Genomic DNA, 24179 nt, shown 5'->3' with positions numbered 1-24179 from the left:
TATTTCCACTTAATTCTCCACCAGCAGCTGCCTGCCCACTCTCATCACACCAGCACGGAGTGGTCCAGGCTCACACAAGGACACACGTGAGTTCCAGAGCAGCAGAATCTCCCCTGGATCCAAACAGCACCCAGTGCCACATGGAATTCCCTGGCTGGAGACACCCTTTCCACAAGGCTTCTTAACAGACTTGATTTTCCTCATATTTAAAAGCTGTCTCGGGAGCGTAATGATTTTAAATTCACTCCCCGCCGCAGTCAATCAATGGAGCGGCGGCTGCCGGTGCTGGCGAGCAGGCGGTGATGAATGGGGCTGGGGAGGCTGCACCGCCGAGCCAGAGCAGAGCGTGGGCAGAGGGTGGGGAAGAGAAGCAAAGCCAGGAACAGAAATGAAAAGGAAGAAAAGGGGCAGGGGGGGTAGAAAAGCCCGGACTGCTCTCTGCGAAGTTGGGACGAGCGTTGGGCTGGAAGGCGTCGCTTGGAGGGAGCAGCCTTGGCTGGCGTTCGTCTCCCTGATCAGTCACCATCCTCTACCTTGAAGAAAGCAGGTGACACGTTTTGTTTCAAGCAAGTGCTAACCCCAAGCCTGGCTCGCGGTGAGGACAGAGCCCTGGCACCAGCACCCACCTGCACACGTGCCCCTGAGCCAGCTCTGCTTTCCAGGAGCTGCCGGAGAACAAATGCCCCAGAGCAGCCCCCGGGAGCACATCTCCCCTGCAGCCAGAGCATGAAGGGCACAGGAGCTTCCCCCAACCTTCCCCGTGCAGCAGCGGGCAGACAAGCCCCACAGGATGGCACACAGCTCCCTGTGCCCCCCATCCCTGCACTGCGCCAGGTCCCGGGAGGAGCAGCCCTGTGTGTCACACTCACCCCAGAGGGACAGGGAGCATCCATCCCTGCAAGTACCATGAGTTTCCAGAGAGGAAAAATATCAAATAATCCCATTTGGGGGAGCCCAAAGGGCCTAATCCTGCCCCAGCATGCTGCAGATCGCCCTGCTCTACGGAGAACAGATGTTGTTCAGCATTCAAAAGGAGCTGCTTCAGATCTGGGCTCTTTTTCTCCCTCTTCCTCCTATTACAGGGTCAGGTCAGTGCTGTGCAGCCTGTCAGCGTAAAAAAAAAAATTTTAAAAAAATCATAATACAGAAAACTGCTATTCCCAAAGAAGCTGCAGCTTGTGGTATGAGCATCACAGCTGAGTGTTACGAGTCTCACAAACCAGAGAGGGGAAAGAGTCGAAAATGAAACTCGCCACACCAGCAAAATAAAAATATGACGCAGTAAATTAATGATGTTGCTACAATTTGAGAAAACACTAATTAAGAATGTGTAATTGAATTAATTCATTATTTAGAAATCCCAGCAAACCCTGAGTGGGAATATAAATACATTATATGGTTCCTTTGACATCAAGCCTCTCTCATACCTCACTACCCACAATTTACTTTAATGTCACCAGAATCTCCAGATTTATTTATGTCCTTGCCATTGACCACTGCTTTACATTTATCCCACATATCAATATCCTCTCCCCTCAATTCCACACACTCAAGTGCTCCATATGGGGTGGTGATCACCATTTGATAAGTCATAAGTAAGTGCAATTAATTAGCTCAGCTCATCAACCACTTCCCCTCCCAATGCCCTGCAGCCACAGATCTGGGTCTAATTTGTTTAGAGCCTGGAAAAACATCAAATACCTCATTAAAAAAGAAATCCATCTCCTAGAAATACATTTTTTCTACAGTTTCAAGTGTCAGTTTGCTCCACGTTACACTGGGAAAGGCCCTGCACATGCAGGATCTAAACCCAGCCCAGAATAGGTCAAGAAATGAATATCATCACATTGTGAAAATAGAAGAAAACAGTATCTCTGGGAAAAGTCAGCCCCTCAAATGTATCACAGCACCTGTGGAATGTCCTGAGATCGTGCATCTGCAGATGAGATGGTTTAGGAGTGCTTTGGATATTTAGCAAGAGGCTTTACAAACATTATTCTACCCTCATTTTGAGCCTTTCAGAGCAAGGGTTAGAGTTCTTATTACCATTTCTAGGAAGATATACAAATACACCAGAAAGAAAAAAATAAATCCAGTTAAATTGTTTAAAACTGCTAAAGACTCTTTTAAGGAAAGGAGAGAGAGAAAAGACTGCAGCCAAATCCAAGTTCATATACATACATATAGCTCTGGGAAAGGGAAAAAGAAGCAGCACTAAAGTGCCTTGTGTTAGGTATGAGCACACACTGTAGCAAATTATGTATGCTGTTTATAAAACATATTGGAGGACTTTTCCCCTAAAAGATGCCATAGAGAGTATAAGATTTTATGATCTCTGCCTGTCCATTTTACAAAGATATACACAAAAAAAGTAGCCAAATCTGCCTGCAGTTTAACTCCATTAAATCCAATGAATGAGTTTGGCCCACGAAAACTCTGCACTTACTGTAATAAAGTTAAAAGCTGATAGCAGCTGATACAGTGAAACACATACATTTCCATACTCTTATTCCTGCAGATTTAAAAATACGAATGAGTTCAGAGATTGCCCTTGTCCAGCTCATAAGAAATGCTGGAATGGGAAAGAAAAAAAAAACAAAAAAACAGATCTTGGAGATTTTCCCACTGACTCCCTCTAAGCACAAAGGAGAGAGGGGTGGGGGAAGCCAGCAGAATTGTGGTCATTTGGCTTTTCTGAGAGCTCTGAAACGTATGATGTGTGTGTTAGAATAATCCCCTGATGGTTTGGTCCCCAAGAGGGGCAGGACCCCACTCAGCAGGAGCAGAGGTCACAGCCCTGGGATCCCACTTGTCCCTCCTCAGACCCCAGAGAGGACAAGGAGCTCCCAGGGCACAGATGTGGGATGCTCTGCTCCCTGAGGGAGCTGTCCACACTTCATCAGCTGAGGGCTTTCCTCATGAGCACTGCTTCTACAGCCACTGGGCCATCTTTAACTGTACCTTGAACCTCACATTGCACAGGGGACCACACCAGGGAGTGCAGAGATTTAAGCCCAAACAAGAGATTCAAGCCTGCCCTGATTGATAGGCATTTTGGGTTTGTTTATTGGGATGTTTTTTTAAACAGGCAGTTTTCTCACAGGCTCCTGCCATAACACCAACTCCCACCTCCACCTCCCCAGCTTCCTGCTGTGTCCCCCCAGCTTCTTTACCCAGGCTCATAAACCCCTGCAGCCTCAGTGCCACCTCCCCCAGACCCTCCTGCCCCAGCTCTTCATGGTGCAATGAGGCTCCAGGTCCCCCTCACCTGGAGCTCTCATAACTCCTTTCTTTGATATTTATTATCATTTGCTCCTATTACAGAGATGTCTCAGGGACTGAGATAACCTTTGTGCTGGATACATACACTCCCCACTCCAGCAGCCAAATAACACCTCATGAATCATTTCATGCTCTTTGTCCTCTTTTTCCCCATCCAGCCCCTGGCACTGCTCTGCACTCTGGACCAAGGCTCAGGGTCTCCAGTCCCTTCACCCCAAAGTCCTCACAGACCAACTGCTTTCACAGCTCTGCCTCCCTCCTCACCCACAGTTTGGGCAGTGTGTGACTCCACAGCTGTCCCATCGAGCTCCACACAGCTCCTCTCCTCCCCACCAGCCTCCTCTGGGCCCAGTTTACTGCTGGCCATCAGATCTCCATCTCCCCACACCCAGATACTCCTCCCCAAAGCTGCCCTGACATCAGGCTCGTGCCAACCCTCCCCAATCCCTCGGTTTGCAACGACAAGAAAATACAGCAGCTGCACAAAATCGTGCCAAACACTGCTCAAGGCTGTGCTCCTTGCTCATACCCTCTTGACATTCTCCACAGTAGCTGCCCATCTCCTCAGCCCTGCGCCTCACAGCCTTGTTGGTGACTCTACAGCTGCCTCCCCACTGCCCAGATCAGCACAGCTCACCTGCAGCAAGCCCCCAGCCCCACATCCTTCCCTCCTCAGGCTCCTCACTGCCCTGCAACAGCTCCTTCACAAGTCCCTCTGCTCCACCAGACTTCCCTGTGCCCTTTCTGAAAAACCACATAATCCTAAGCTTTTGCTTCACCTGGAGCTACCACCAATTCACAGCAAGTGCTGGCAGCTGGGATGTTGCAGGAGATGCTGTGCTGCTGTGGCTTTTCTCAGCATGAAATCCTGGTCCTGGAGCAGCCAGCAGGGAAGAGCATCCCAATCAGCATGGCTGGGATGCTCCTGGGTGCTGCTTTCTGTGTTCCTCTGGAATGCAGGGCTTCCCTGACATAGCCCACTTACTTATCACCAGCACATACATGGAGAAAAAGTATTAGAAAAAATTGCCCAAGGATGGGGCTGAGACTTGATGAACAGATGGGACAGCTCTGGTCTCTGCAGGGCATGGACCTCACGTCCTGTCCCCTTCACAGCTCCTCCAACCCCAGTGTTACACCCAGAGCTCAACTCATAAACCTCAAAAGCACTGACCACATCCTGCTGTTTGCATGCATCGTGCACTCCTGTGTTTAGCACAGACGGGAGAACCAGAATACATAATCCACTGCTCACAGTAACAAACCTTGCACCTAGAACAAGCCAAAAGCCTGACCTTTCAGAGTTAAGCATCCTGGTGAGAGGTTAGATCTTGTGTTTTCTGATCATCAAGCAGGGAAGCATTAGCCAGACAGGGAGAACAAGCTCTTATCTAGACCTGATTTCTCTCCCCTCCAGGGGATCCTGTAGGATATTTCAGTTCTGCTCGCTGTATGATTCTTCCCTCCCCCAATAGCTTGAAATCAGCCAAATTCACAATCTAATCTGGCCAGGAGTCAAAGGGGAGAAAAATCAAGTCCTAATGCAGTGGCTTTGAATGGGGAACTGAAGCCAATCAGAAAGGCATTATTGATCCCTGCTCGGAGCACCTCGGTCAGGGAGGGGGAAGCTGCGGGCAGCCGCAGAGCTGCCCACCGCAGCCAGCCAGGGCTGCCCTGCCAGGCCCGCAGCGTTCCCAGCGGAGCTCCCAGCGCTGCCCGGGCTGGGAGCCGGCCCGGCCGGCACGGCGAGAGCACCCAGCACCCCGTGCCGCCAGTGGCGAGCAGCAGCCAGCCCCGGCGAGCAGCCCCTGGCCAGCAGCAGCCCCTGGCCAGCAGCAGCCCCTGGCCAGCAGCAGCCCACGCGGGAGCGTGACCCGTGTGCTGCCTGCAGCGCTGTGTTTGTGTGCAAACACTTCCAGCGCGCATCGCCTCGGCGTGGGCCCGTCTGCGGTGGCCGCGCTGCTCCACGGACGGGATGTGCGCTCCGAGGGCTGCGCGCATTCCGGCGGCGTTAGTGCGGGGCAGCTCTGCGGGAGAGCCGGGGGCAGGGCAGGGCAGGGCAGGGCAGGGCAGGGCAGGGCAGGGTCTGTGTGTGTGTAGGGCTGCCTGTGCCGCACAGTCCCCGCAGCAAGCAGGGACAGGCAGCGGGTGCCTCAACGCGGGCAGCGGGGCAGGGGCAAGCGAGGATGGCGAGCAGCCGGACAAGGCTGAGCTCAGCTCTGGGCATCCCTGGGCGCGATCCCGATGATCCGGCCCGCGTCAGCGCTGGCTACGGGCTCCTCTGCCTTATGTAACCACGGCAGGGATGGAGCGCCGAAGGGGGATGGAGACCGGGGGGAGAGGAGCTCCCCACTGAGCCCCGAAAGCAAAGGGGCCGCGGCAGAAGCTGCATATCCCCGGCAACGTAACTCTAGCCGCCCGGCCGAGCGCCGCTGCCACCGGGCAGGCTGGCCCGGCTCGGGGCTGTCCCGGTGCGGAGCAGGTCCAGCCTCGGGGCCGGTCCCGCCGGGAGATGCCGCCGGCTCAGCCCGCAGCCTTCCAAAGCCGGCGGGCTCGGGGCGGCAGTACCGGGGGAGGAAAGGAGTCCTAGGAAGTTTAGGGACTCCACATTTCACAAGGAGTCAGGAGGAAAACATGCTTCCTAAAAAAAAAAAAAGCCTAAACCCATGCAGGGTCCCGGTAGCTCCTGTCCCCCTTTGGCTGTGCCCCCCAACCTGCCATCCCGGGCACGGCGGGGCCGTGGGGCACTGCACCCCCTTACCTGCCGGCGTCACGTCTGCTGCTGCCTGCCCTGCTCCTGCTCTTCCTCCTCCTCTCCTTCCTCCTCCTCTCTCCCTCTCCCTGCTGCTTGGGGCTCTTTATGGAGATTCATTCATTCATGCCTTCCCATCGGTCCCTCAGCCTTTCCCTGCCTCCCGGAGGCAGACCGTGTGACGCCTCGCCCCTTTCCAGCCACTTTCTCTTGTCACAGAGCGGCGCTGCCCCAGCCCGGAGCGGCGGCCGGGCTGGGACACGCGTGGGCAGCGCCGGGCCGGGGGAGCGTCCCCCAGCGCGGGGTGAGGGGCGTGGGCGGGCGTGGGCACGGCACCGACCCGCCCTGGTGGGTACAGACTGTCTCTGGCATCGTAGCAGGGGCGTGGGGACGGCCCCAGGGCTTTCCGCTCTGCCCTGCGCTTTCCCCATCCCCACGCCAAGCCGCTCCCACCGAGAAGCAGCTCTGCGGACAGGGCACGGGTGGGCCCGTATCCCCGACCATTCCCCGGGCAACCCTCGCCCTTTCTTTCTGTCTCTGCTCGCCCCTCCATCCTATTCCAGCTCGTCTTTCCTCAGCCTCTCCCGCTGCCTCCGCACGGCTCCCGGACCGCATCCCGCCCTGCCGAGCGCTGCCCCATCCCCGCCGCTGACAGAAGCGCCGGCTCCGGCTCGGAGCGGGCGGCGGGGCCCGGCTCACCGGCCGCCCCGTGTCCTTCGCACCCCACCCCCGGGCCGCTCGCTCCTCCAGGTCATCGGGCAAACTTCATCCCTGCTCCAGCCTTCCCCAGGACGGGGTCCCCCCACTACCCAGAGCTGCACTTCGGGGGCTTGGAGACACGCTCCCGGTCCCTATCGACCCCACCCCACTGCCATGGCAAACCCAGAGGGTCTAGAGGAGTGTGAGCCCTGCTTGGTGTCAGGCAGCACGGCGGGAGGTGCTGACGGGGGATTTTAGGTGCTAAATTCGAGCGGATTGCCTCGTCTCTGCGAAAGCAGAGGGTTATTCTTTCCAGGCAGGCAGGGCGGAAAAAAACATGCTTTTTAAAGACATCGTCGGAAATGTGAAGAGCAGCTCCCGGGTTTTGGCGCTGCCACAGCATTCGGAGCGATAAACCCTCAACTTGGGGTGAAACCCCTTAAAAACCCTCCTAGGAGCGCCCCGCCCGCTCCCGTTGAGCCGCGCCGTTCCTGCCGCCGGTGCCACCCCCTTTGCATCGGTGCCATCAATTTCTATTACCGATCGCTTTATTCACCGCTGCAAACTTCTAAATATTTAATCCAGCGCGAACCGGCGGCGGAACGCGCGAAGCCGACGGGAGGAGGCGAGTCCCCGGCCGGGGAGGCGGGAGCGGCGGCTCTGCCCCGGGGGAGCCCGGTGATGCCAGTCCCCCCCGTCCCCTCCCTCCGCGGGGCTTTCCCGGGGCTGCAAATCGCAGCCTGGACGTGGGCAGCACCGCAGGTCCCCCGGGCTGCCCGAGCCGGAAAGGCAGGGATGAGCGGAGGTGCGGAGGATTCTGTCCAAGGGGAGCTGGAGGAGGAAAGGGCTGCGGGGGGACACCCGGCACCTCCCCAGCACCGGGCGCCGCTGCCCCGCGGGTCCCGCCGCGCACGGGACGAGCAGCCACGCTCCACACGGAGCGGGACGAGGACTGGGAACCGCCGGGGGTTTGGGCTGGTTGGAGAGATCCTGCCCAGAGAGCGGAGGCTGCCCGCATCTCCCTGGTATCCCCGCGTTCCATGCACTGCCCCAAGGATCCTCAGACCCGGCCGAGCCTCATTTAAAAAGCAACCAAAAAAAAAAAAAATTCTTTGGCAACTCCGCTGCGCCGAAGGGCGAGTGCCCGGTCCGACGGGCGAGTTTGTCGGTGCTTCGTGTTCTGCCTGTATTCAGGAACCGAGACGGAACTTTACGGCAACATCTGTCATTATAATTAAAACTGCAACACACCCTCCGGGAAGGAACACGTTCCCGCGTCGTCGTGTGTCCGTTCCATCTCCCCCCGCCTCCCCACCTCCACCGCCGCCCTTTTCTAAAAAAAAACCCAACAACCAACCAAGCGAAAGCGGCTCAAACTCTCAGGCGGGCACCTGCCCCCGACCTCCCCCGAGCCATCGACAGCGGCAGCCGCACCGGCGAGGTCCCGGGGCCCGTCCCCCTCTCCGGAGCACGGACACCCCCCCCCCCCCTTCCCCGCCCTCCTCCACTAATTTTCTTTAATTAAAGCTCTATGTGCGGCGCGTTTGGCTAGGACAGAAATAGCCGCTGAAGGAGCGCGTGTGGGGGGAGGCAGGTCCCAACTGCCGGCGTGGGAATGCAGAAGGGATTGGGGGGCGGGGGGAGCAGAGCCGGAGAGCGGCTCTGCCACAGCTCCCACCCCAAGGTTCGCAGCCTCCAGGGTTATTTGGGGTGAGGGCGACGCTCTGCCCTGTCCGAGCGCTCCGTGCCGGCGTTGTGGCGACCCGTGCGGAAGACCCCTGCCCCCGAGGCCATGCTACTGCCCGCGGCGCCGGCTCTTCCCCCGGAGCACCGCGGCTTCCCGCAGGCACCAGTTGCAAAGGCTCCCCCGGGGATGCTCCGGCTGGGGCGCACCCCGGCGGCGGAGGGAGACCCCGAAGTGGGGATCCCCCATGGGCGGGGAGGGAACGCGGGCCCAGCGGCCGGAGGGGTTCCCGCTTCCGCAGCCCTGCGGAGCTGCTCCGGTCCCGATCTCCCGCTCGCCCTGGGGATGAGGACAGCGGGAGCAGCCCCGGCCGAACTGGGGAGGGGAGGGCGCCCCTCTCCCCTCGCCGCCGGCCCCGCGCTCCCCTCCCGCCGGAGCCCCAGCCTGGGCTGCAGCCGCTAAAAGTTTGGCGACACGGAGCGGCCACCGGGGGCTGCGCGGGGCTCCCGGCAGCGCGGGGCGCCGCGGCGGGGCGACACCGGGCGCGGGGCCGGAGCGGAGCGGGGCGGGGGGCTCCGCTCGGGGTCGGGGGCGGCGGGGGGGGCCCGGGCGGGCTGCGGCGGGGGATGCGGGCGCACCTACCTGCTCCGGAGGCGGCTCCCGGCGCTCGGCGGCGCGCCCAGCCCCGAAGCGCGGTGATGGGCGGCGGACGCACCCGCGGCTGCGGCTCCCCGCGCCCTTCCAAGCGGGCGGGCCGGGGGCAGGAGGCGGGCAGGGAAACGCAGCCGGAGCCGAGCAAATCCCAGCGCTGGAGCCCGGCCTCCGAGAAGAGAAGGGCTGCAGCTCCTCACTGCGTCAGGCGAAGAGCCCTGCCCGTGCGGGCGGCGCCGGGCAGCGCTGCCAGGCCCGGGGGGCTCCGCCGGCAGCGCTCGGCACGGCTCGGCTCGACGCGGCTCGGCTGGGATGGGATGGGCACGGCGCAGTTCGGCTCGCTGCGGGCCGGCTGGAGGGGCGAGATGGGGCACGGCACGGTTCGGCTCGGTACGGCCTAGCACGGTCCGGTACGGCTCGGCACGGCCGGTTCGGCTCGGTTCCGGCTCGGCATGGCACGGATCGGTAGAGCTCGCCGGGGCTCGGTGACGGCCCGGAGCGATAAAGGGCTTGGTCGGCAGAGTCGGGCTGGCACCGGGAGCTGGGGGCTGTGTGTGGATGACACCGAGTGTGACACGGGGTGTGTGACACTGTGACACTGGGTGTGTGACATTGCGCGGTACAGTGTGTACACGACACTCTATTTGTGACACTTGGATGTTTGTGACACTGCCCGTGTGAGTGACACCTTGTGAGAGTGGGGCTGTGAGTGTGCAGGGCTTGTGAAGTGTCCGTGTCGGGGACATCTGCCTTTGTGTGTGTGTGTGGTGACACCCTGAGGGGGTGCAGGGATGATCGTGTTTGTGTGTTGGGGTGTATCTGTGCAGTGGGAGGGTGCAGGGTCCAGGGTGTGTCTGTGTCTGAATTTACACACCCGGGTGTGTGTCTCTGTGAGCCTGTGAGAACATCTCTGCGTGTCCTCATGTGTGCATGGCAGCCACCCCGCCCCTCACACCAAATCTGAACCTCCGTGGGCCAAACTGGTCCCAGCTGGGCAGCACCAGGTAATGCTGGGAGCAGAGGACTGGGACTAGCCATGACACTGATGGGGGGGACCACGACCCCCGCCACAGCTCCCAGGGGTACCCAGCCCCTGTGCTCAGCCATTCCCAGGCATCCTCCTGCCTCAGACCTCCCTTCCCCTGTCCCAGAGACTGCCATCCTGCCTCCCCATTTTGGGCAGGCTTGCTGTTTTAGCAACACAAGACACCTTTAATCAGGATGATTAAATTGTGGCTGGCACTGAGCTGGCCCTTGGAATAGAAGTGCTCTTCTCTCTCCCCAGGCACTGTCATTTGAGGTAAGGACTAGCCCGTGTATTTTTTGGTGATGGTTTGAGGTGTCTCAAACCATCTCCAAAACCACCTCCTAGGCAGCAATTTCGTTTTGCAGCTCTGCAAGAAGGTGGCAGGGGAGAGAGAAAAAGATGGGTGCAGGAGAGAAATTTTACTCCTTTCAATTTAATAGCAACAAGACCAACACCACCACAGCCAAAAAACCTGAAGCGTGGAGTAATAGATCTGGGAGACAGCCTGGGAACAGGCAAGCAATGGCCCCTCTCCAAATGGCAGCTGGCAACCTGGCACAGCACTCAGCTGCATTAGACACACAGCCCAGGAAAGTGCCCGTGGGAATGCAGGAGATACCCTGCATGATGGAGAGGATGGGCATGGAGAATGGATCCAGCATCCTCTCTTCCACAGCTGTGACCCAGTCCCCAGGGGCTTGGTCTCTGGGTGAGTAGGTTGATCTGAGGTTCTTCCATTCCCCTTCACCACCTGTGCTCATGCCCTTGAAGTATGGAAGAACCCTTTCTCCCTGGAGCAGGGATATCCCATTCTCTCATGTCCCATGGGATGCCCTAAAGGCAAGGAATTCCCACTGAAATTGCTTTGGACTAATGAATACCCAGGCAATGACATGAAATAGCAGGGGCCACCATGAGGGTGGCTCTGGGGTCAAATGTCTTCCTGGAGAGATGACAGATAAGAGGTCCCATCCTTCCTCTGTCTTTGCTGGAGAAGGAGCAAACTGGATTTCCTGGGGAGGTAACAGATACTGCCAGGTCCCTCCTGGTGTCAGAGCAGGGTGTTCTGGGGTTCAGCCACACAAACCCTGGGCCAGCCACAAACACTGAGGGCTCATGCCAGCCCTGGAGCTGCGACTGGCACCTGGCAGCTGGATGAAGAACCACCCAGAGGGGACACGGATGCCACTGGCACTCCTCTAGAGATCTTCACCCATGGAGGTCAGCAATGAGGAGAGAAAGGTTTGCCAAAGGCTCTTTGCAAATTTGCTGCCTTTGTCCGTGCTCCTCAGGGTTGCTTTGGGAGAGGCAGCCCCAAAAACCTCAAGCCTCACCCATGGATGAAGGACAGGCTTTGAGCAGCATCATTTCTTCCAGCTGCCAGGTCAACGGGGTGGAAAGACTTGGTGCAATCAAACAACTTTGCAAAGCAAGACACATTAATAAGAGGAGTAAGTACTTCTGAGCAAGCTGTTCCAGTTCTTCTGGGAGGAAGTGACGCCAATCCAGATTCTGGCCCCTATATTTAGTAAAAATCTAAACCAGACATTGATAATATTATTAAAGACAGGAAGGAGTAAAAGAAGACGTAGCTGTGCTGGGATGACTGATCTATTTATGCGAGATGGCAGGAGGAGGGCTGTGAGAAAGGTGTCTGGGGTCAGAGAGCTTCTGTGAGCCCTTCCCCTCCACCAGCAGAAGATGTCTAACACAGCAGGCTCAGGCAGTCCTAACCCAGTTTAACAAGGAGAGAGAGGTGGTTAATAAAACACTGGCTGCTTCCCACGGTGATGTGGAGGGGGTATGGGAATGAGAGCTCTTCTGCTGCCTTTTTGAGAATCACCTGGAAAGAAATGCTGGCCAAAGGACAGAGTGTTGGCTGGGCACTGCTCCATTTGCCCATGCAGAACAGGGAGGTGTTGAGTAAGATACGGAAACAAAGTGTGACTTTGGGTAGGCGATGTCTCTTCTGTCCTTGCTCAGGGCAGGGACTGAGTTGTTCCCCTGCAGTGCCCACAGCAGCAGGGCTTGACTCTGGATTCTCCTTGTGTCATGGTGAGTGTGACAGCCCCGTGTCCTTGTAGAGAGGGAAGGGCTCACCAAAGGAGGAGAGTCTGAAGGGCAAGGTGGCAATGTCACAGCGTGGGACTGCCTTTGTGCAGAGCCTGGGGGAGAGTCACAGCTCCTCACCACATCTCCACGGGACTCCATGTTGGCAAGGGATGGAGGTCTGGTGTACTTTTCTTGGTTATATTGTTCATCTCCCCCCAAAAGCAGTGGCTTCAATTGTCTTAGAAATCCCAAGCACCTGAAGCCCCACAGTGAGACCCTCAATAGCAACAACCCACCTTACACAGAGAGTGAAAATCCAACCGGCCCTGCTCCACCTGGGAGCCCCACTAGGGCTCTGCCTCCAGCTCCCCTCCCTGCTGTGGGCATCTGAAATATGCACCACAACAGGGAGCTCTTAGCAGAATAAAGGGAGGCTGATCCTGCAGGAAGGGTGTGACCTCCCCCTTTGCATCCCCACGAGACTGGCTGGTGTCCCCTGGCTTGGAGGGTGAGTAGATCTGCCCAGCCATGAGTCACCAGTAGGATGAGGGGATGCTGCTCTGCAGTACCCAGCGATGCACCAGCTTGGCTGTAGGTGACTTGACATCCAAGGGATAATTTTTTTCAGCCTGAAATACTTTTTCACTGCTGTTGTCAAATCCTATCTAAAAATCATCAGATTATTTAGAAAACAAAAAATGACATTTTATGGGCTGTTAGTGCTGTAAGTGGACTAAGGCCTTATGGTATTTAAAGAGTGTTTGGAAAACAACTGCAATATTTACATCTGGGAAAGTTACCAGGCCCAGGCAGAAGCTGCATTTCAAAACATTTTTGTTTAACATACTCAGCCTTGGTGATGACAAATATTACTGCACATCATTACTCCAATTTTTCAAGGCATTAATACCTCATCCATTGCAAATCACATCTGCTGTAGACTTGGCAGCTTGGATGTGTTTTTATAGGTCCTCATTTGTCCTGAGCTTCTCTTTCAGTTTTGACTTTGAAACTCTCAAGAAGTCAATGAAAGTCAGCAGGAGGTGACAGCAGTGGGAACAGGGGACTCCTGCCAGCCCATAGCCCAGGTGCAGAGTGACTGTGCACCGTGAGTTGCTCTGCTCACCACCTGAAGCTGGTGGGGACATCCAGGACTGGCTTGGTCTCTGTTCTACCCTTCCTTGCTGGGCCTGGCAGCTGAGATGTCCATGAGGACGGTGCAGTCCCCACGCAGACATTGCTGCTCACCCACCTCCCAAAGCAGAGACATTTCCCTGTCCTGTGTGGTGCTTGCATTGACCACTAACTCTGAAAATGGGTTTCATTTGGTGCTCTTCATCCTTGTTGATGCTGATCACTGCCTCCCTGCTGTGCTTGCATCCCTGTGGAGCCTACATGTGCAACTCTGGATTCAGTGCAACACAGTTGGATGTCCTCCACCAGGGCTCCAGGGAACTCACCCCACTGTGGATGGTATCTTTTGGATCTTCTGGATACCTTGACATGCTATTGTAATGCAGATTGCGCAGCATCTTCCTTGTGGGGACTCCAAAAAGTAGAGTAAATAATTCAAAATTAGCAAATTCTTTAAAGATCTTTGTCTTTTCTTTTGTTTTTTTCTCTGTCTCACATAAATTGTCCATGAAGAAAATGAGAAATTCTCCAGTGCACTTGTTAGGTGCTATTCACAAGTCCCTTTGGAGAATAACTCTCAGCTTGTGAATGCTTTCAAAGCAAGGAGTCTGTCACCAAACCTTCAAGTGGCAATTTGATCATGGCCCAGCAAAACACATATTTCAAACCATGCATCCAAGGGCAATGTCCAAAATCCACCCTGCAGCTTAGCCATGTCCCAGCACCAGTGTTTGGAGAGGGAAGCCTTGTCTCTGCCCTCCTGGCACTGCACAGATCCAAGCACAGACATTGTGAACCCCAGTTTTACAAGTGGTCACTGGTTTGGGGGCTTCATTGAAGACATCAAAGCCATGCTGCGGGTACCCAAGGTTCAGTCTCCTTTGGGGTAGTGGTGGAGGAGAATCAGCCTGAGCATGAAGCTCTTCACAGCAAAACCCTTCCTTTGTTGCTGTGCACTTGGTTCTCCCCTGCTCCTGATGTCCATGAGGACATCTCCAGTGACCCTTTGCTTGAGGAGTCTCACCTTGTCATGCATGAGGGGCATCATCTGCTCCTCAAAAGGCAGAGCCAGTTCAGTGCCATTGGCCAAACCAAGTGATGCTATTGCAGTGCTTAAAATGAAGCTATTCAGTTTTGCCAAAGCCATCCCTGAAGCTGATTCCAGGAAGAAAGGTTGACAGGGAGCCCATGCCTGCCTTGAGACATGTAGCTGAAGCAAGACTTTCTTTTTATTTACAGAGCATCAGATTGCACATTCCCTAAGAGCTCTGATTCATCCCTCTCAAACCCTAGAACAAATATTCCAAAATCAGTCTACCGGCATGGGGACAGACTTTGTTCAGTGCTTTGAAAGAGAGCAGGTAAAGTCATTACCCTCATTTTGCATAGCAAAAAATGATATGCATAAAGCTGCACAGAACAACCCTGCAAAGCTCAAAGGAAACAAATGGGCGACTTGCACCATGAATTTCAATGGGACTTTGTGCCGCCAGGATAATAGCCAGGGAGACAGTGAAATATTGCATGGAGAGACAGTGGGCAGTAAAAACATGTTCGACTTGCTAATGCAGTGGAATATCCTGCAATATTCCACGGGGGGAGATTGCAGAGCAATTGTGTGGGGACACGTGGATCAGCCTGGGAGATAAGGGAGCACACACGGGCCCAGGACAGGAATCGTTTGGGATGGTAACTGCAGAGATCTTTTAAACACAGGGAATTGTCCTGTGGCTTCTCTTTGGAGCTGCCCCCCGGCTTGAAGAGCTATTTATCCTGCTTGCCTTGGAGGCAGAACCTGCTTTGCAGGGAGGTCTCCAGCCAGTTTTTCACATGGGTTAACTACAGCCCTTGGAGTGCCTGGGAAAGAGATCTGTAGCCAAGTTTCTTATTATTATTCCCAGCAGCTGCCTTCACCCCGATCCCTGGCTGACAAACACAGCCTGCCTCAGGTTCCCTCCTTCCTGTAGTCCCAACCAGGAGAGACAAAGCAGAGCCCAGAGAACCCCAGTGCAGGCTACAGCATCCCAACAGCATTCCAGCTCCAAGGGGATGGTGTCCCAAAGCATCTCTGCCTTCTGCGAGTTCCCTGCTCCCCCAGCTGTCCTTGCAGGATGCTCTGTGGGCCATGGACTCAGAAAAGTCTGTAAATATAGTCTGAAGAAAATCATCCTCCTATTTGACACCCAGAGAAAAGGAGATTTGCACATAGCTGGATAACTCACCCGAGGATGGAGTGGAGTGAATTAGCATCCTTTAAATTAAAGAGCTTTAAACAGCATCTTCTCCTCAAATTGCCACTATATCCATTTCAATAGTTATAGCAAACACTTTGCAAGTACACCCAGAGGAAGAGGAAGGAGGAGGGAGAAAGCCAAGAAAGAGAGGATGGGCGATGCTGAACGTGGTGGGGAGGGGGCTGGGAGAAGCCCATTTGCACGAGGAGCAGCTGTGCTGTTACCAAGCAAAAGATGCTAAAGCCAGGAATTCCCTAAGGCTCCCTAAACTTCTATAGATTGCTGATGGTGAAAGCAGTAAATGAAAGGACACCTCTGAGTGAGCACTCATGTGTTAAGCAGACTTGGAGGTTGTCCCCATGCAAAACAGAAGGTGCCTTTCAAAGCTGTGTAACTCCACAGGTGAGGGGTGCAAAGTCCAGACAGGGAAACCTCATTAGGACCTTCAAGCTGCATTTTCAAGATGTCCATGACAAGGGGAAATGGCAGTGCCCTGTCTGACTGCCACCATGGAGGCTGGCTGCTGGTTCCTGTTTGTGGCCACCTGCTCTATTTAAGGCTATTTAAGGGTCATTTGCATTTTGGGCCAAAGTGAGATGGGGAGAAAGGAGGGAATAGTTGAGATGTGTAGGTGAAGCTACAGGGACAGGACTGGTTATGGCTCTGCTGTGGACATTTAAACACTTTTGCTCTGAAAAGAAGAAAAAAAAAATAAGATGGCTGTAAGCAGTGAACAAATTAGAAATTCAGATGGGAATCCAGCTACTCAATCCACCAAATCTGGAATTAATGACACCATCTCAGCTTCTTCTCCTATTTTAAGGCTGACTGGAGATCCAGGAGAACATGAGTGCTTTCAGGAAGGGAATGGAAATGGGCTCAGAATAAGCCTTGTGGTGCATCTCCTTTCTCCAGGATTCCAGGAGCAAAGCCCTTCACATCCATCACCTTCTCTAGCTGGGCCCAGGCAGGCTGAGTGCATCCTTGAAATAAGAGTGTGGGGAGCAATTCTCCTCCATCCACACCAAGGCAGCAGCAGGACTCCGAAGGCAGCACTCTGGTAATGTCCCTTTTATTGACATGACATTCAAACAGGGCAGCTGGGGCTGCTGACTCAGAGGTCTCCAGGTAAGGAAGGAGCTGGGAAGGATCCAAAGCTGTGAGCAGATCCCACAATGAGTCCTGGCCGTGCAGTGACTACAGCCATCCAAAATAGCATTTGTCTCCACTGAGACACACAAGCCCCTTGGGAAGGGAAGGACCAGCTATTCAGCAGTGCTATCAGATCCCAGGGGAATGTTTTGCTCAGAGAATGGGAGTTTGGAGGTTTTCTGCAGCTTCCCCTCCCAGTCTCAATTTACCTCACCAAATTAAAAGCAGTGTGGGCTGGAAACTACGTTAAAAGGAAAAAGATGACAGAAAAATCACACTGAGCGTATTGTTCTGGATAAATAAGACACAGGCGTGTTGTGGAAGGTAGCTAAACCCAGCCCACAAATGGTCTTCTCCTGCCAGGAAGATGTGACAAAAATAATTACTTGGGCTATACATAATTATTGTGCTGCTTTGAGCAGCTGCCTGCCCTTGGCACAGCTAAGGGAGCCTTCCCCTGATACTGATTAGTGACATTAGCCATGAGCCCGTTAAAGTCCTGACCTGCTGAAGGGACTGGGATGTCCCCAGTGACGGTGCTGGGTGCCCACCTGTGTGTCTGCCCTGTGCCTGTTGCAGGAGAAATTCTCCCAGTGGCCATTCCCAGTTGCACCAGTGCCTGGAGGTTGGACCCCAGTGCAACCCAGGGCAAGATCTCCACTCAGGAGATGTTAGTTGCCACTGGCAGGGTCAGGCTGGCACCACAGATGCCAGTGATGGTTTGTGGTATTCATGGGAAGTAGGACCAATGCTGGAAAATGCAGGAATTGGTTTGATGATAAAAAAAGGAAGGAAAAAAGTTAATGAAATCACTTTTTTTTCTCCCTTGAGTGCAGAAAGCTCCAAATCCCTCCAGATTTGGTCCAGCTGCCAGAAAGAGACCTGTTCCATGGGTCAGCTGGGGAAACCTCCATGGAATAAATTAAATGTTCTTCATTTAATTCTCTCAAAGGAAGAAATAAGAGTTTTACAACCAGCTGTCAAATGCTCGGCAGCTAAAATATCAACAAAGTATGACAGATGCAAGACTGAAAAAGCCTCTGAGGTTTCCTTTTATTGACTGGGAAGCCTCTGGTTTCTATCTTATTATCTTTCAAGCTAAACTGATATGAGCTGAACAATCAGGAAATTGAATAGCATCATTGGCAAAGACCATCCTCTCCCAAAATAGCTGACAGTGATGAATACCTGAGAAGATCCATTGCTTCAGCGAGGTGGGATCTAACAAAACAATGCTGGATTTCACAGAGGTGATGGAGCACCAAACGTCCTGCATCTCCTTTATCGGGGAATAATCTAATGTCTGGGTCACATGGAGCTGGGTTGCAGGTTGATAATCGCATACTTGAAGATCACAGGCTATGAAAATTATTGCTGTGCTGGCTGGAATAAATTATGCAAAGCAATGCGTTATCTGGAAGGCTGCAATGCACAGGCACACGCGCACACACACACTTCGGTGATCTATCACTCTCCATGCAGATGTTCTGCTGCAAAGACATTTTAATTAATACATTGAAAATATGTTTCCTGCCTTGTCTGAGCCGGAGATGAGCAGGGAAATGATGCTGAGTGGGGTAAAGCCCCCACTGCAAAAGAAATCCAGAAGAGAAAGGCAGCGATTTCAAACCAGTCAGGGCTCAGAGGTGCCTGAACTGAGGCCCAGTCGTGCACTGAGCAGGTGTTGGCAGGAGGGTGAGCTGCAGGAACTGAAGGTGCTCTCCTGAAGGCACTGTGGAGCTGTAGCTGTAGCACAACTCAATCTTTACTATCCCTTTTCCTCCTGCTGAGGACATCCCTTCACCCACTCTTCATCCCTGGCATTCCCACTGCCTTCGTGTGCATCACCAGGGATGACCCAGGTTAAGGCTCAGTGAGTCACTGTTCAAAGCAGAAACCAAATTTAATGCATGAAAACGTGGCTCTTCCAGAAGGGCCATTGAAATGAAAAGGCCCAGTCAAGACACCAACCACACCAGCAATATTTGGATACAAATATCTTTCCTGACAAAGAAATAATCTGAAAAAGCAATTTCCATCCCTCAGTACAAACTGAAAGGGTGGAACATCTGCCTTAATTATGAAAAGGATTTTTGCCTTTCATGCTCTTCTTCTTTTCTTTTTCATTTTTACTGACTCTCCTGCCTCACCTCTGAGACTCTCCCACACAGACCAGCCAAGGACGACACCCCGCTATAAGCGGATCGTGACAAGTGGCAGCAATAAAAAAAGGGAAAATTTGGCCAGCTGTCCCCATTGCCCACCCCGGGTGGCACATTCACTGGGACACAACTCAGTAAGCACATCCTGCCCAGCTCACAGCTGATTTGGCCTCAGTGGGGGTGAAAACCATGAAACATGTTCTTCTCCATCATGTTCCATCAGAACTCAAGGAAAGCAATCACCAAAACCAGTCTGAATCCAATCAGCATGGAGGGCTCCTGCCTCAAGCAGGGAGAGCTCCAGATGTACTCCCTGGAGAGAAAAAAAAGTGAAATTAGCCTTTCCAGGCTAGGGAGTGCTTTTAAATTGCAGCAGGAGTGTTTGAGAGATAGCTCTGCTCTGCACAGGAGCTTCTCCCTGTCCTTGGGATTTAAGCCTGTTAATAGTGGAGTATGATGATATTATCTGTTTGTATTGCACTTTTTATCATAAACAGTCCCCAAAGTGATTTGCTATCATGTTCTCTAAGAGCTGCTGAAACACAGGCCCTAGTGGGATGCAACAGCAGCAAAGCAGCCACCACCCTGCTTATATGGGAGAGGAAGGGGGAATTTGGACCAAGAAAATCACACCCTGCTTCCTCAGACCCTCACAAACCAGCAGAGGTGTGGGATTTATGGTCCTACCCAAAAGATCTGTGTACCAGACAGTCCTCTCTGTCTATGTGATGACAGACAGATGGGGTGATAGAGCAAACTCTGACTTTGGCCAGGCTGGGACACTGCTCCTGGGGAAAGCAGTGGCCCCAGCCTCAAGCCCAACCCATGCCTGGCTGCTCCACACTGGACACAAGTTCCCCTCAGGGAACACAGCCTGTGCCCACCTCAGCTGCCAGGCCTGAGCCACCATCCCTGGTCCTCAGTCAAGAACACACGGAAATGCATTTCTCTGCCCTCCTTTTGGATAGGTCTTCAAAGAGCAAAACCTGGGATTATTTCTATAACCTCTGCTCAAAAACTGTCTGACCCACAAATATTAGAGCATGGACAAGGGAAAGGCGGTGTTAGAAGACAAGGTGGAGAAATGAAAGGAGGAGGGGCAGGGGAGTGGGAGGAGATAAGGAGTGCAACTGGAAATGGAAAAGCAAAAGGAGTATTTATCCTCGATGAGCAATGACCAGACAGGGTGGGAGAGGGAGAGACTGATTGCAGCCCCTGGTGCTGTGCAGTCCCACAGGATGCATGCCATGTCTCTCCCCAAGGACTTCTGTCTCTGCAGAAGTTCCAGAAGAGACCCTAGCAGCTGAGAACATCCTCCAGGTTAAAGCCAAATAATCCGCTCCACCCACTGAGGTCCAGAGACCCTGGCTGCAGGATTAACCTGCCTGCCCTGCTCTCTGCCCCAGCCTCTGCTGGGAATGCCAGGAGCCAGCTGCACTCAAGGTCTGGCTGCCTTTCAGCTCCATGCCACTGTCCCTGGCCACCATGCATTTGTCCCAGCAGGAGGAGTGGCAAGAGCTGGTCCCAGAACCCCCTGTGCAAGCACAGGGGAGGCTGCACACCACAGCCCATGGTGCAGGCAGGTCCTGGCAGCACCACCAAGGCTCTGGCTGGGGCTGTGGTGGGGCTGGCTGCCTGCACAGCCCAGTGCTGGCCAAGACCAGCAAAGGCAGGGCAGCTTCTGCCCAGCCACCTGGCCATCCAGGCTGGAGACTGCAGTGCACAGCCTGTGAGCATCACCTGGCCATGCACACAATGAGAACAAGTATTTCTGTCTGCTTTCCTTTGACACAGGGAGCTGGACAGATATTTTGCTGAAGTATCCTTCCTCAAAAGCCAAGCACAGTAGCTGTGTCCAATTCTCCTTCCTAGAGCCATGTTTTAATGAGACATCCTGGGCACAGGCACGCAGAGCTCCAGAAGCATTGTGGAGCAGGCAGCTCCGTGCTGGGAATATCAGTGGAGACACAAAGAGATTTCACTCGCAGCTACGTCGTCACTTGATTGACACCCTGTAATAAAGAGATTCACCAAATAATTACTGTGCACTTGGGATACAGCACCAGGGATTATTTAGCCCAGTGACAGCCTTAAACGGTAGTTAAAGTATATGTTTATGTTAATGCCATTAGTTATTTTTGTGTCTTTACACAAAAGGCTTTTCCCTGAAATGGCAATACAGTAAACAACAGCTCAGGTGTCTTCCAGAGACATCCCTACCCCTAATTCCTGATGAACTGTTGAAGCAAACAGGAGGGAAGGATCTGAGCTGAGATTCAATGAGCAGCAAGGACAACAAGTGGTGCAGGATCAGGCACTGGTGCCAGGAGCCTCTCACCTCTCAGCACTACAGGGTAAATGCAGGAGCCTGAAACAAAATCTCTTCCATACTCAGTGTCCAGCTGTGGCAGCAAGGAATTGCCACACATGACACACTGCCAGTGGCTGAGACCTGATCTCTGTTAGCACACCTACAACTGGGTACAGCTGCAAATTCAGGTATGTACTCCAGCCTTGCCACAAAAGATGTTAATCTAGACTTCTAACAAATGAGAGAAGGATCTGAGCATTTACTGCTAGGGAATAACAATAATAAATGATGGTTTTTATTAAGAAATATTACCTAGAAAGTTTATTTCTATTCAACAACCAGCAATGTGATAAAAAAGGAAAAAGAATATGGGAAGGGGAAAATTAGAAAAATGAAGGTGATCAAATAAAAACACACGCCTATATACGCCGTAAGTCAATAACACCTAGACACCATAGTTGTGTTGGTGTTCTTCTGCAATGAAAGAAAGGCCACATTTCATAAACTGATACAAATTATCCTGGAATCAAACTGAAAATGGGTACAAAAGAGGTGGTGAAATATCATCAGTCAGCAATGGGAACACGGATCCTCCTGTCACTGTCACCATGAACTGTGATGCCAGCGGATGCACAGAGCCTGATACAGCTCCTGGAGGTGCCCCTGCATGCCATGGGGGTCACCCAGCACCTGGGAACTTCTCCTTTATTTGACTTACATGCACGTTTTGCTGAGATGGACACAACAGGCCAGTCCTGGGGCTGGGTTGCATCTCTGCAGTGTGGTCACCCACCATTAACTACGTGACTCAGGCATTTTTCCCGAGCTGCTGCTCAGTTCCCAGCTGGTAGCAGGAGTTCTCCTCATCTGCCCTTACGTGAGTGACCTTGCACTGCTGGCACTCCTAAATTTAATCACTTCTACTCATGTTGAGATTGCCCAGGTCTTCTGCTATGACATTATGTGCCTCTCTATTGAGGATATTTCATAGCATTGCATCTCTAGAGCATTTCATTAGCATAAGACTAATTTTTATACCAAGGTCATTAATTAAAACATTAAATGATGAAAACATTGGCATTCCTGAAACCTGCCCTTGAGAAACCCAGTGAGCCCTTTGCTCAGTGCTTCCCTGCTCCTCACCACCCCCACCTTTTATCCCACTAATTCCCACCTCCTCTGGTTTAATTAATAGGATGTGAGACAGGTGAGGCAGCCTGGCTGTGAAACTGCCCAGGAGGTCAGTTTTGGGGTAATGATGGAATAAAGGACACAGCTTAGGGAGGTGACAGGCCTGCACCCACACAGCTTGCAAAGGTGACCCAGCCTGGAAGTGTGCACCTCAGCAGCCTTGTCTCTGAGGGAGGAGGGGACCACACAGGTGCTCTTAGGGACAGACTGCAGCCCTCTGTGGTCACAGTGACAGCCTGCTGCTGGTCACTGCCTTCTCAGGAGGTGGAAGCAATGTGGGGATATAAAGGTCTGTATATGAACTCAGTTAGAAAACATCCCAAAACCTTCCTCTTTGCATACATCCTTCCACAGTGACGCCTGCACTCCTTAACAGGAACCTCAGCCCACTCCTGGAGCACCACAAAGCTGTCCCAGCAGATCTCGCCCTGGAACAGAACAAGCTCACAGCACTGCCACATCCCAGAGGGGTGTCACTGTTTGCACTCACTGCATGGGGATCACCAAAGTTACTCTGTGTGTGTAAAGAACCAGGAGGCCTGCAGAGAGGACACTGAAGTGCAAGGGACAAGAAAGAGGTCTCCAATGGATGGAGGATGCCACAATACCCACAAGGAGCCACTCCAGAGCTCGGCCCATGGGAAGGTCAGTGCACACCTCCTCACGGCCCAAAGACTTTTTAACTCTTCTCTCCAGCTGAGTGGCAGGCAAGAAGTAACCTCAGTGATTGCATTTCTTTGTATGACCCCATCTAAAACTTTCTGCATCAGATAAACAACTCCCAAGGGTCAATTAACATGTCTTGAGATGATTAGAGTCTGACACTGATGAAACCCAGAAGTAATTAGCAAATTAAAAAAAAAAAACAACCCTTTTGATTAGTACTCAGCATAATTCCCTCCAATTATTCAAAGTTCATGACTACGGGGGGTGGAATATCTCCAGGAATATTTATTTATATCCCTATTTTTTTCCAATCAACTTTGTGAATCTAGTTAATCATCAGCACTTGAACTTGTTAACTTGGAGAGTTTCAGAGCTGTCACTCTGTCTGATTGCTGGAGACAGCCCAGAGAAGAGTTTGGGGAGCACAGAGAATCCAAATACCTGTCTCGAGCAAATGAAAAAAAAAACCAAACCAAAAACAAGAAGAAAGAAAAAACTCCAACTGAGTGCAGCAGCAGAGAAAATAAAAATACCCTGTTTTTCCTCTCTTTGTTTCAAGTCACAGCTTGGTGCTGGCATGTTTTGCATTAGCCTGTCAGACACTGCTTTGCAAAGGCAACACTTTTCCTTCTGCACATGGACAAAATCCTCTCCAAAGGGATGCTCCTGCCTGCAAAGCCCAAATATCTGGGCAGGAGCAGCCCAGGCAGCCAAACTCCCCTGAAAATGTGCTCCCTGGTAATGTAGGCAAAGAATCAGTCTCTGAAGCTCCTTGTCTGCAGGGGCAGTAAATCAGCTCCCCAGGCAGCCCCCCCTGCTGAGGCTGGGGCAGGCATGACCTGCCCACCATTCACGGAGAGGGCAAGACACAAAAAAGCTGGAATTGCTCTGGAAGTCGCTGTTGCCTGCAGGGAGGCTTTGCTAGAGCATTTCATGCCTGTCTTCAGATGGTATGAGAACAGTTTTCCTGCCCTAAATCCTCCCACATCCTTTCCAGCAGGAGGGAAGGTGCTGGGAATGATGAAACCACTCCTTCACTGTCGCTGCCCAGTGGCCCGTGCTCCTGGCTGAATGTGGGACCAGCATCCCCACCCTGCTGTCAGAGGGGGAATGTGTGATCCATCCCACTGCCACATCTGCTCCAGAGCTGCTGCTGTGTCCTTGCTCTCAGAGATGGCTCCA

General features: G+C 53.2%; 1 protein-coding gene across 3 annotated transcripts in view; it reads right to left on the bottom strand.

Moving 5' to 3' along the window:
- Positions 1-9164, bottom strand: part of ELFN1 (extracellular leucine rich repeat and fibronectin type III domain containing 1) — a 104372-nt gene extending 95208 nt beyond the window's left edge. For 2 of the 3 annotated variants that reach the window (XM_031506179.2, XM_021539698.3), the window contains exon 1: positions 6044-6299. The gene's annotated coding sequence lies outside the window, so the exon portion shown is untranslated. Of the gene's footprint in view, positions 1-6043; positions 6300-9059 lie in introns of those variants that run through there. The other variant, XM_021539699.2, reaches the window with a different exon arrangement.
- Between the last annotated feature and the right edge of the window lie 15015 nt (positions 9165-24179).

The sequence above is a fragment of the Lonchura striata genome, chromosome 16 (genome assembly GCF_046129695.1).
Source record: "Lonchura striata isolate bLonStr1 chromosome 16, bLonStr1.mat, whole genome shotgun sequence".
Taxonomy (NCBI): Eukaryota; Metazoa; Chordata; class Aves; order Passeriformes; family Estrildidae; genus Lonchura; species Lonchura striata.
This window is presented reverse-complemented; position numbering and strand designations above follow the sequence as displayed.